The 12,661-nt window shown below is 45.7% G+C and overlaps 1 pseudogene across 1 annotated transcript; it reads left to right on the forward strand.

Moving 5' to 3' along the window:
• Positions 1–1,026: 1,026 nt before the first annotated feature.
• Positions 1,027–9,791, forward strand: LOC146813283 (uncharacterized; annotated as a pseudogene). The gene is made up of 3 exons (XR_014966024.1): positions 1,027–1,154; positions 3,188–3,490; positions 8,924–9,791. The product of XR_014966024.1 is annotated as an uncharacterized LOC146813283 (transcript).
• The last annotated feature ends 2,870 nt before the right edge of the window (positions 9,792–12,661 follow it).

The following is a 12,661-nucleotide window of genomic DNA, read 5'->3' on the forward strand; positions in this document are numbered from 1 at the left end:
CGCCACCAGAACATCACTAAAAGTGATGTTCTGATAGCAGTATCCCCTTCTAAATATGCCCCAGGGTGTTAAAGGGACAATCATGAGGAACAAAACATTCTCTAGTCCATTTCCCCATTATTTGGCATAGTGGCAAATCCCTGAATCTGGTGCAGATTCCCACCAAGAACAACAATCAGCGGTATATCCTCATCCAGTCTGCACCACATTTTGCTCCAGAAGTCAGAATGCAGCAGTAAAGGGGCAGCACTCTTGGGCAGGACCACTTTCGGAGTTAGATGTGGTAAAGCAGAAGTAACCCGGAAGTTGCTCAGTGGACTCAGATTTGCACAGCTGATTCTGCATTTAATGCAGAAGAAGTCCCTTCTGCCTCCCTCTTCTCTGCGGCTTCTCATTCCTCTTCACTCTCACTGTGGAATTGTTCCTTTCACCATCCACTGGATTGAACCACATCTTTAAATGTCTGAACGATGGCAACGTGAAGAACAGTCAATCTAGGCAAGAGTTTGTATAATGTTCCACTGAAGATTATTTTATAAGCTGATGAGTTTTTCAAGATATAAATTTCAAGTTTTCATATTCACCTGCTTTTCAAAAGGTTCTTGAAAGTAAAGTTTGACATCATATTTTTGTCTATTGGTCCCAGTAATTGTAGTGTGATATGATATGCCAAGGTCATGTCTACTTCCAAGAACTACTGCACATTCTCTATTGTAAGGAAAGATATTAACTTGTAGATAACTGTGCTTAATCTGGAAATAAATCAGTAAGTAAACTAATTATCGGATATTCTCAGCAACTCCTGGACACACAGTGTATCACCCTGCACAGCCCTCCACTACTGTGACACAGTAAAGGTTATGCACACATGGGGTGAACAATCAGCTACTCAGAGGCTTCTGTTGGTGCTTGCTGAGGTGGAATAATCCCTTAATCCATGGGCGGGGCTTGTTCAGTTCTGTTATCTTGACTTTGCCTCTGAGGTTCAATAAATGGGAGATGCTCTGGTCCTCATCTCAGTGGAAAGAGCTCTTCTCCCCTCATACCTAAGTGCGGATACTGAGACTGCACCGAGTGCTCAATCGCCATGAGGACCCTCCTTTTCTCCACGCTCCTCGCTCTCGCTCTCGCAGCGGCCAACGTCCTACCAGCGGGTAAGTCCTTTCACACATAAGCCCTAATCATGAGTGTCTACATATTTCTAATGGGGTCATTAACTTCTGTTAGTGGCCCTATCAGGAATCGAAAAGAGTGCGGTGGTATTTCGAGATGCCGTAATACTGCATGGTCATTCTTTGAAAACTTTGCCCACATAAGGAAGCAGGGTTGGGTCTGGTGATCCCTGCTACAGCTAAGGGTCCCCAGAGCATCAACCTGCGCTCTCCTGGTACTATCGGGACAAATATTACTGATTCACCCAGTATTACCACCCCTTAATTTTGCACTACCCATAAAGAGGCTGGTTTTGTGGGTCACCAAAGCAGTATAGAATGAATTGACAATCTCAATGGATTTATAGTCAGGCATAGACATCCAAACTGGATGGCCCCTACTGGGTGCAAGTGAATAAGGTTGACGCTAGCAAACCCATTGTGTGTCAGCACTTGATATATATGAAATAAGATTCTGCTTACTAAAACGACTCCCACATTGAATGGGCCAGATCGGCCAAGATGTCACAGACAGCACTAGCTGGGGCATGGTTAGAAGGGTCCATTCGCATAGAAACCTTCTTCTACAGCAAAGAGATAGGATTATTGAAGCGAAAATTAGAAAGTGATTAGGAGAGTGCAAGGACTAAAGACACAGGAGTGTAGACAGCATGAGAGAGTGAGAGAGAGAACTTGAAATTGTAAACTTACCCACAGTAATTTCCCAAACTGAAAGCCCTGATGTATTTGCAAGAGTAACTCTCCTCCTTGAATGGAGTGTTGATGGATGTTTCTAGTCTGTCTTGGCTACATTCTCAGAAACACTCGGGCCAGATTTACCCGTTTCACACTCAGAGCAGAGCGGCAGCCACAAATGCTGCGCTGCGTGTAAAGGAGAGAGCACCATATTTGCTGAAATATGGCACTTTCCTCCCCTTTCCCTAGCGCCGGCATTAAATTAGCTTCCATGCGCCAGTGAGACACCATTGTGCCATAGTGCATGGATGTCTCTGTGCGTCTAGCACAGGTTTTGTGCTGGGAAGATTCCATTCCAGTACAAAATACCATTCTTAGACTAATGTTGAACATTTCCCCACTTTGTATGTGTGCTGTACCGTGCAGCACACATGGAAAGTCGGAGAATAAAGGAGAAAAAAAACATTTCTCCTTCATAGCGCCTGGTTGAAGAGTGCGTTATTTTCTGGCGCTAAAACCTGTCTACTTATTTTAGTAAATAGGGTTTAGCATCATAAACCTTGGGTGGGTGCATGGGAACACCCAGGAATCACCCATGGTACGCCCCTTGGCGCTAAGTAATGCACAGAAGACCTATGTACTGCATTGCATAACATTCACACTATTTCCAGCTGCCCCTGGTCTCCTGTGTTAAATATCACCGTGAACAGTGTTACTCTTGAGCGACACTAAGATTGAAGAAGGGCCATCAGGCATGTAAGGCTTTGAGTCAGTGGCCATCAGGCATGTAAGGCTTTGAGTCGGTGGCCATCAGGCATGTAAGGCTTTGAGTCGGTGGCCATCAGGCATGTAAGGCTTTGAGTCGGTGGCCATCAGGCATGTAAGGCTTTAAGTCGGTGGCCATCAGGCATGTAAGGCTTTGAGTCGGTGGCCATCAGGCATGTAAGGCTTTGAGTCGGTGGCCATCAGGCATGTAAGGATTTGAGTCGGTGGCCATCAGGCATGTAAGGCTTTGAGTTGGTGGCCATCAGGTCAAGTCTTGGCTCCGCCCCCCTTGAACTTCCAGTGGTCTTTGTTAAGCACAATATCGAGCTCTGGGTGTTAACTTTGATGCATGAGCACTCAGGTCTGACTTTGACATGGTGATTGGAAATCAATAAAGATGGTCAATGGGTTCATCAATCAGTGTATATTGTGGTTGCCCGTCAGTCGTCTGTAGTACATTTCCAGTGAAGTTAGGACAGATGTTCTTCTGGATGCGGAGAGCTGGATTTTGAAGACTTTTTCAATGAACTTGGGTCTGTTTTTAAGCCTGTGTTGTCTGCATTGCATTGTTTTAGGCGACTCTCAGCATGAGGATGTTGGGAAGCCCGGGATGTGTTTTCGTGACTACATCCAAAAACATGGCGAAAAGTTTGAGAACTTCAAGAAGAGTAAGGCACCCAAGGAGGCGTCAGAGCAAGAGGATCCCCGACACCATCATCTGCCGCAGGAAGAAGGACCCAATCCCTCCAGGACCAAGAAACCCTGCCGCAAACCTGACTTCTCCAAGCTGAAGAACTGCTCAGTGGACTGGGACTGCGACGGCGACGACAAGTGCTGCAGCACCAAGGTCGGCATGAAGTGCACCAGGCCGATGTTTGGTAAGGGTCGACTATGTCCTTTCCCTCTCTTGTCAAGATCTGTGGAGCCCTGTCTCTGGCTTTTATCAACAGACAAAGCTTACACTGTTGTCAACAGTGTATACCAGACAATAGGTTACCCCATCCCACATGCTGTCACCAGGAGTGTCCACAAAGATCACTGGGCCCAATTCACAAAGAAAAACTTACACTTTTGTGTACGTTTACTCCTTTCTGGTATTCACAAAGGTAAACTTAGACCAAAAGTCTAACTTTAGTACTTGTAGGTATTCACAAAGGTAATTTACTACTGTTAAAGTTAAACGTTTGGTCCAAGTTTACCTTTGTGAATACCGAAAAGTAGCAAACTTACACAACAGTGTAATTTTAACTTTGTGAATCGGACCCATGATGTTTCCTAATGAGATTTGCAAGGCACGTAGTGGAATCATTTATTTTGCTAACACCACATACACATAACTTATTGCAGCAAAGTCTCAAAATCATACTTGCCGATATCTGGAAAGTTACACCATCCTGGTTACATTTGTTAAAGGGCTGCCCAAAAACAGCAGTCTTTTCCGCCTGTGGCTAAAACGGGGGAGTTTTTGAGAATACCAGGGGTCGAAGCCCTGGTCTTGCATAGAATATTTCTACCATTGACTTCTTGAGTACCTATCAACAATTAATAATCTGCTAACTACTCCAAAGCTGGTCCTGTCACTCTAAAGTGTATTTTCCTCCCTCTCAGACTTATTTTCTACCTTTGCATCAGCTAACCCTGGAAGATTCTGTGATTAGTCCCCACACAGATGGCTACACACTCCACAGACAAGGTGTCCTGACTACTACCAAAGTGATCAGCAAGCAGAGGGACCTTTAGGTGTTTCATATCCGGGAATGGCATACCGCCTGCTCTCTCCAAGCAGTAATGTCAATAACAAGTCAATGCAGGGCACATATGTTAAAGTGCCTGAACGCACAAATGTAGAATGACAGCGATGGAGGTTTTTGCATTGATTGCAGCGAATCCGCAGCATCAGTCCTAATTCAATAAAACAGTGTAAAGTTCAGTTCTGCAGAGTAGAAGTAATGCTCTGGAAGATGGCATGGAGAGAGAGACACAGAACTCCTAGGGCCCTATTACAGATAAGGTGCACTTTTCCTGTTTGCGATACAGGGCACCTTAAAATAGGTGCACCGTACACAAAAAGGGAAACTGCACCCTATTATGTTGAATGTCCTGCCCTCAGGGGAGCTACTAACTCGTGGTACCCTGGGGGCAGCGCATTCATGTAAGCTATCAAGTGGCTGCTTAAAGCTGCTTCTCGTTTCACACTGCAGGCAGCAACCTGCCTGCACTTTCAAAAGGGATTAGAGATCACTTTGCAGGCGGATGTGGTGAGTGATAGCATCCACATGCAAGGGGATGTTTGGGGGGTCCATAGGACCCCTTCCCTCCTCCAGAGGTCTTCCATCAGGTGTGCACTGACAGAGTGCCACCTTTTTGTGGTGCACTTTCAATGCGCCTACTGACATCTTCGTTGCCTTCGCGCCCATAACACATCGGGCGCAGAGGTAAAGACATTCCCTGATTTGCATGGGGACATGCCTGCATCCAAATGAGGAAACACCCTCTTGAGGGAGCTCTGACGCTACATGTACACCGGCGCTATCTGTATTACAGTAGGGGCCGCACAAGCGTCTGCATCCTCTTCTCTAATTCCAAAGTGCCAAGTGGCACTTTCTATAATTTGACCGTCAAGCTTATGGTGAAGCCTGTCCGTTTTCCGTCAAGCCTTCTCTGACCCTCTCATCTTTCGGCACAGGAGGCACTTAGACTTTCATGGCCTACGGGACTGGCCTACGGGAAGACAACATGAAATATCACTTCCCCCGAAATAAGGTTGTAACCTTTGAACCCCTGTCTCGTACCATCCAAAATATGAGTGTGGACTATCCCCTGGCAGTCCTGCTCAGGAAGCATTTCTGCATTGCTGCCATATTCTCTCCTCTGGGAAAATGTTGTTTCTCTGCGTAACTCATGAAAAAGTATGTAAAGCTGCTCACTCGCTTAAGATACCTGGAAGATATGCGTAAAAGAACCGCGGCAATATTGGCTAGTGGTGACCACTGTAGCTTTACTTTTCCTCTTAGTTTATTCCCCTAGTCTGGGTGTTGTCTGTTCTACTCTGGATGCCCTCTCCTTCTCTTATAACCCACAACAACAGAACACAAAAATACAACAAAACAACAGCACAGCACATCTTCACCACATAAAATAAGAAGGGGGCTATAAAGACAAAGCAAATATAAAGACAAAATAAAGAATTCACAATACACAATAAAAACACAGCACAAAAACAAACTATGACAATACTCTATAAGGTCACAACATCAGACGACACAACAAAATCAGGGAGCTACACAATGCGAGCTTGAAGACCCTTGCCGATTCTGTCACTTGTTTATCTTTCCCCGCTTCTCACTCTACAAGTTCTGTCTGCTCACATCTTGCGAGTTATTAATTGGGTGGACACCTTTGAAAAATGTAAAGCACACATTTATCATGAAACAACTGACTTGCGTGGCTTGTGTGGCACCAGCAGTGTATTATCCGCAGTGTGACAGGGCCTGTGAGACATTCTCTACTCAAACCAAGTCGAGATTCACTCAGGAGCGTGCTTGAGTGGTACAAGGTTTGCACAGACCAGGCCTATATGTGCTCAGAGTCCAGGCGCTTCATACGTTTCCCAATAGGATTTATACTTAATATAACGTATCGCTCTCATAGTGAGCCTCTCTTGTTTATTTCAGTTTTAAGAAGTCTTAACCCACTGCTATGACATAGCAACAGTTGATACAAAACTGGTTACCCACTGTTGCTACGCCATGAAGGGCTTCTAGGCCAGGTAACAGGGCTCCATGAGCCGGTCAGAGCAGTGCTGCTTGTCAGCCTTGACTGAAAGCAGGAAGCACAGCTGCAGGAGGGGGCAGGAGGGCAGGGGAGGTGTGGGGGCTGGGTAAGAATAGCAGGTAGGGTATTTATTCTAATTTTGGGACAGGGACACATAACAAAGACCATGGTATGTATGTCTCCCCATTACTCTAATGCCTCTGTGCAGTAGTTGAAGGCAGGGAAAGATGATTTTAGGGGCCTTACATAACATAAAATTACAGATGTGTAAAAGTGAATTAGAGGATGTTTTTCACCTCAGGGTTCTGAGTGACGTCACATAAAACGCAAGCTTCTCTCTCGTTACCTATATGACTTCACTCAAAAAACCTTGGTGAAAACATCTCTGTATTCACTATTTCCCTTCTATAATTCTATATATAGCGCTGCACTTTTTAGAGTTCTTCTTTTACTGCAACTGCTTCTGACCAGATGTGAATCTTTCTGCCTTAGTAACTTGTGTCTGTCTTAGAATCAATGTCTTGTATATTTTGAACATGCTCAGGAGGGCCCCACTGACCACAGCATTCAAGTCACCTCGCTGCACTGCGTCACTGGGAAAGTGCAGGAGTGCACCATATGTAAGGCATACAGCACATTCCTGTCCTTTCCCATGCGCTGGGGCACATTGAGCTGTCTAGCCCCAAAGCGGGCAATCTTGTACCATGGTGCAAGGGTGCCTGTGTTCTCAGCAGGATTATTTTTGTGCAGGAAGGGATACCTTCCTGCACAAAAATAATCCTGAAAAGCTTTTTCTCGAATGCATTATCAGGTTTACAACGTCTTGCAGTTCTGGGAATGCGTAAAAAAACCATCGGAGTTGCTTGAGAACACCTAGGAGGGCCCACAGAACACCTCCCCATGGCAGAGTAATGCAACGCAGCGATTTGCATTGCATTACTCCAGAGCTTTGGAGCCACTCAAAACCACGCAGGGTGGCTTTGCATGGCATCAAAAATCTGACTTACGGTTTGTGTCATTCTTGCACCACGTTCTGTGGTGCAAGAACGTCGCAAACCTGGTAATAATTATAGACCCAGAAGTTCCTACATACATAAACATGAATGTTTCCTGAAAATGTAGTAAGAGTGCATGTGTGAAAGCACTAACGTAATACATCAGCTCCATTAACAGTGTTCCATTGCCCTTTGGCTATGTTCACTGTATAGAGATATGTGAATACATATATCAATTAACCCTGGGCGTAGTTTGCGTAGTAGCGCTACGCGTAGCTATGCGAACTGCGTAGTACAGTAGGGAAATGCTGTTCGCAATGATTGCACAGTGCCGGATGCTTGTCCGCACTGTGCAATCATTGCGAACGGCATGCTGCACAGTGCAAGCGGTCGTTTTCTGTTGCAGCTTTCTCAACGCGGACTGGTAGTTTCTCATCGCGAGCAGTCGCGAGCATACCCAACCATTCGCAATGAGAAACCTGACCTCCCCGCATTGAGAATCTCGCCAAAAGGTTTATTTTTTCACGCTCGCGATTGCCAACTTGATGTTGCCGATCGCGAACGAGGAAAAAGTCTTGCCGGAATGTTGATTTTGCCCGCTACGCGTTTTTGCACTGTGCTATGTGCAATTCAGGTAGCGCGTAGTTGCGCAAACTACGCACACTCCGCGAGTGTAGCATAGTTTTCTGCCCAGGCCTAATATCAATACTTTGTATTGAAATTCTCACTTTCTCAGTAATCGACATATTTCCCCGGTGGAAAAATCAGTGCGCCCACATGCCCACCAATGTTGGTCATTACCAGGGACATCTTAAGAATTTTGAGGGCCCTGGGTTCAAATGTATTTTGGGGGCCCCTTATTGGAAAAGCTTTCAATTTATGATCCAGTTTCAGCTCTTTCATGCCTTTTTTGGCCAGGTCACATGCACTGCACAAGCACACTGGTCCAAATTGTAAATATATTCACATCTAATATTAAGGGATAGTGATGTGCGTTCTCGTATATCATGCTCTGTTTTGATCCCAAAAACTTTTATATGGATGTTGCATGAAACATAAGCACAATATTTCTCGGTAAAATGTTTATAATAAGCTCTCACATCTCCCACATTAAAAATAAATTAAAGAAAAAGTGTATTTAAAACAAGCTGTTTAAGAATTATTTAAGGTCATCTGGGCAAGACTCTCTGCAGAAAAGAGCTGGCTCCATCAGGGGCCCTGAAAGGCTGGGGCCCGGGGCCACAGCCCACTTTGCCCATGCCTTAAAACCTCTCTGTTCATTACTCTTTCTCACCCTGAAAGCGCGTTGACTCTTGCCCGGGGTAGGAGTGATTCTTTTTCAGGGTGAGACTCTGCCTACAGCAGGTTTGAGATTACCCAGAATGCTGTGGGTGTGTGTGTATTCAAAGGTTGTTCCTCCAGCCCAGGTAGGAATGCAGGGTTCTTCTGGGTGTGACAAGTATGCAGCCTGCAGCCAGCCTGGACATGATGATCGCTCCATCTTCCCTCTGACATTCCCTTAAAACTTTATTTTCTTTCTAGAAGAACACAAGGAGGAAAGAACAGAGAGCCATGGAGCTGCTGAATCTGAAAACGAAGAAGAGAGAGGCGCAGAACAAAAGCGAAGAGAAAAACGACATCACAGTGAAGATCACGAAGACAAGAGTGAACAGTCAGAATCAAAGGAAGGAAGTGAGGGAGAACAAGGAAAACAAGGGAAAAGGAGAGAAAAGGGAAAGAGGGGTGGGAAAGGAAAAGGTGAAGGAAAGGGTAAAGGCAGAGATGGAGGTAAGGGTGAAGGAAAGGGTGAGGACAGCGGTGCACAGAAGGGTGAAGGAAAAGGGGAGGACAGGGGTGGACAGAAGGGTGAAGGAAAGGGTAAGGGACATGGAGAGGAGAAAGGTGAAGGGAGGGGCAGGGGCAGCGAGGGAGAAAAGGGACAAGGGAAAGAAAGAGGTGAAAAACACCCGGGTGGAGACAATAGCGAGGGAAGAGAGAACGAAAAGGAAAGAGAAAAGAGGAGTGCAAAGGGTAAGAGCGAAGGAAAGGGACAGGGAGGTAAAGCAGGGGGTGCAGGAGGAAAAGGTGCAGAACATGGGAAGGGGACAGCAAAAGGTAAAGGGAAGAAGCAAGGGTGAGGAAAGGGTGTCAAAGAACAAAACGAGGGGATTGGAGGGGGAGGGGGATAAGAGCACAGGAGGGAAGGGGGGCAAGAAAGGAAAGTGATGGGGAAAGGAATTGATCACTCTCAAGTGAAAGGAAAAGAGGACGAGAAGAAGGAAATGCAGAACAGCCTGGGTGTGCTCAGGGACACAGGAGTGATCCTTGCATTGTTTTCTTCCATCTGTAGATGAAGTTGTGGAAAGAATGTAAATCAAGATGCAAATAAAAATACTGTAGATATAGAATAAAACAGCACAATAAAATCCACGCCCAGAGTCCACGCGCAGTCATTTTGAATCATATTCTGTCGCTGTCTGTGTCTGGCAAGGTACAGGATTGAGGGGCGTTGAAGAGAGCCCAGGCATCATTCATGAAACACTGTCCTCACTATGTGGGCTTTTACTCAAAGCACGCGGGAAAAAAAGAGGAAGACAAGCATTGGCAAGTATCAATAGCTCATAGTCCAAAACGCAGAGCTGGTGGCTTTGCCGATGCTTCTTTTATTAACATGACAACATGACCGCCTATGCTTCACAATGCACAGCGCCTGGATACCCTCACGGGTGACAGGTAGCGCTCTACAAATCTGCTGATTGATTGAATAATGCATTTCCAGCATGCCATGATGCACGTGCAAGCGTGCGGCGCCCGGCTGCTCATCCATTAAAGAAAACCCCTTCCAAGATGAGCCCTGAGGGGCAGGCAGTAGGTTTAGGATTTTTATTTTACCGTTCTGACATGGCGGGTGGCCATTCTAGAGGACCACAGCAACAAAAACCAGGAAGCAAGGAACCCAGGGGCATTTTCCAGCCGCCCGGACCTCGTTCCAAAAACCATAATATTGATAGAAATAACAGATAATAGGGAGTAGAACGGGGAATATTGTAGAGACAACAGAGAAGGCACACGAGGAGGAACAAGAGACAGAGAGAGACTGGAGAAGAAGGAAACATGCACTTTTGTGGAATGAGGAAACTAAAGAAAACAAGCATTCTTAAAACCAATCTTCCTGGCTTTAATGAGCTAGACCATATGCCTGGGTCCCCCTTCTTTAATATAATGAATTAGGGGCCAGGTTTATCAATCTTTCATACAACGCAATGCAACATGCTGTGCTTCACCGTGTAAAAGGTAGAGGGCAGGATTGCACCATATTTACCAATATATGGCACATTCCTGTTTACTGCCTGAACTGGCACACATCTGTTGCATAGCGCCAATGCAGCCAACCTTGCGCCATGATGCAAGGGTGCCTGTCTTGCGGGCAGGATTGTTTTGGCACAGGAAGGGACACCTTCCTACACAAAAACAATCCTCTAAGGCTTTTTACTCTTTCTAACTGTGTTGTAGAATGCAGCAAAATTAGAGAGATGAAACAACGAGAAGAAATACATAAATGTTTCTCCTCACTGTGGCTCCCCTGAAAGGGCGTAGCATTTTAACGCATTCCCAGGTTCAGAAGTCTTGCTAAATCTGGGAATACCCATGATCTCCCCATAGAATGCCCTTCCAGGGAAAAGTAACTCAAGGCCGCCGCAACGCTGAGAGACCGAGAGTCTGCAGCGGAGGAGATGTTTACCGACAACCCTCCCCAGAGGCAGCAAAATAATGGTCAGGGGGCCGTGGAAACAACAACGGCAACCAAAGGACTAAAGGAAAATTATCGTGCACTGGAGAGACTCATGAAACAGGAAACTGCAAAATAGTGGGAGGCAAAGTCCCTCCAAAAATATTTAGATGCTGGCAGAATCCCGAGGGGGCTAAGAATTATGTTACCCCCCAGCTATCATACCCCTAACCCACGTATGATGGCTGAGTGGGCTGAATGCAACCTGAACTCCTCCCGAAGATTAGTGGAGATACTTGTAAAGTACGCGGAGGTGGACAGGTTGGAGCTACAGAACAAAATTGAAATTCTCAGTGCAGAAATAGAACAACAAGGAGAAATGCAACAAAGAAAGAAATACCATGAGGAAATGTCAGTCAGCCTTAACAAAGAAGAAGAAAAAAGAAAACAAAGAAAAATGTACAAGTTTCAAAGAGATAAAGATGACTACACAAACGGACAGATATTCACTTTCGCGCGAAAATACGATGCTTTTATAACCAAATCAATGAGGGGCAATAGATTGCAACAAGAGCACAATGAGGAACGTGGTGGCGCATCATCAACATCAGCTTCTGATCTGAGCTCCGCCATCGAGACTGAAACTGAGGCAGAAAACATGAGGGGTAGACCAACCCCAGGGGCAACCAAACCATCCCTGGGAGAAGAATTGGACTGCCTCAGAAGAAGCCGCAGGGAAACTCTCAGACCTCGGGCCACAAAAACGTCAAAAAACGAAGGACACACAGCAGGAGGCAGAGAAGGAAGGCTGCTAGAGAAAGGTGGCAGCAGTGGAAATACAAAACAAGTGAGAGGAAGGGGCCAATGGAGGAAGAAATAATACCCCTAGATAATCAGGATAACCAAGGGGCTACAGAAATGGAAGGAACAGTGAGTACTAATAATACTATCATTAACCTGACAGACATCCACCTTGAACCCTCCGAACAACAGATCCTCTCACTAGGCCTATCATATTGCCCCTCTACTAATGTTGATTACACTACTAATACCCGTGCGGATATTTATAAGTTCGTCAGAAAACTTAAACTTCAAAAATTCCATCAGATGAAGGCTAGGTCTCAAGGTATGTCACAAGCAACTAATGCAACCAGCCACCAAACAGTAGAGACTGGCGAAAGCAATTTAAGAGTTGCTGATTTGAGAGAACTCAAAGACTTGCACAATCTAGACAATGTATGCTAAATAGATGCTGGCAGCAATTCAGGTGGAGGGGAATATCCGGAATTGGTAACCCAGGACCTATTATCACCCAGCTTTGAAACTAAGCCTGGGCAAAGCACTACGTTACGCTCGCGTAGTTTGCGAAGTTGGCGCTACTTCGCACTACGCGAATTACACGTAGCACAGTGCGAACATGCGTAGCGTAGTGTTGCGTAGTGCTGCGGTCATTTTTTGCTTGCTTGCGGTCCTCAACGTCAAGTTGGTGACCGCGAGCAAGCAAAATGACATCCCGGCGAGACTTTTTCCTTGTTCGCGATCAGCAACAT

This window comes from Triturus cristatus, chromosome 7 (assembly GCF_964204655.1).
Source record: "Triturus cristatus chromosome 7, aTriCri1.1, whole genome shotgun sequence".
NCBI classification, from domain to species: domain Eukaryota; kingdom Metazoa; phylum Chordata; class Amphibia; order Caudata; family Salamandridae; genus Triturus; species Triturus cristatus.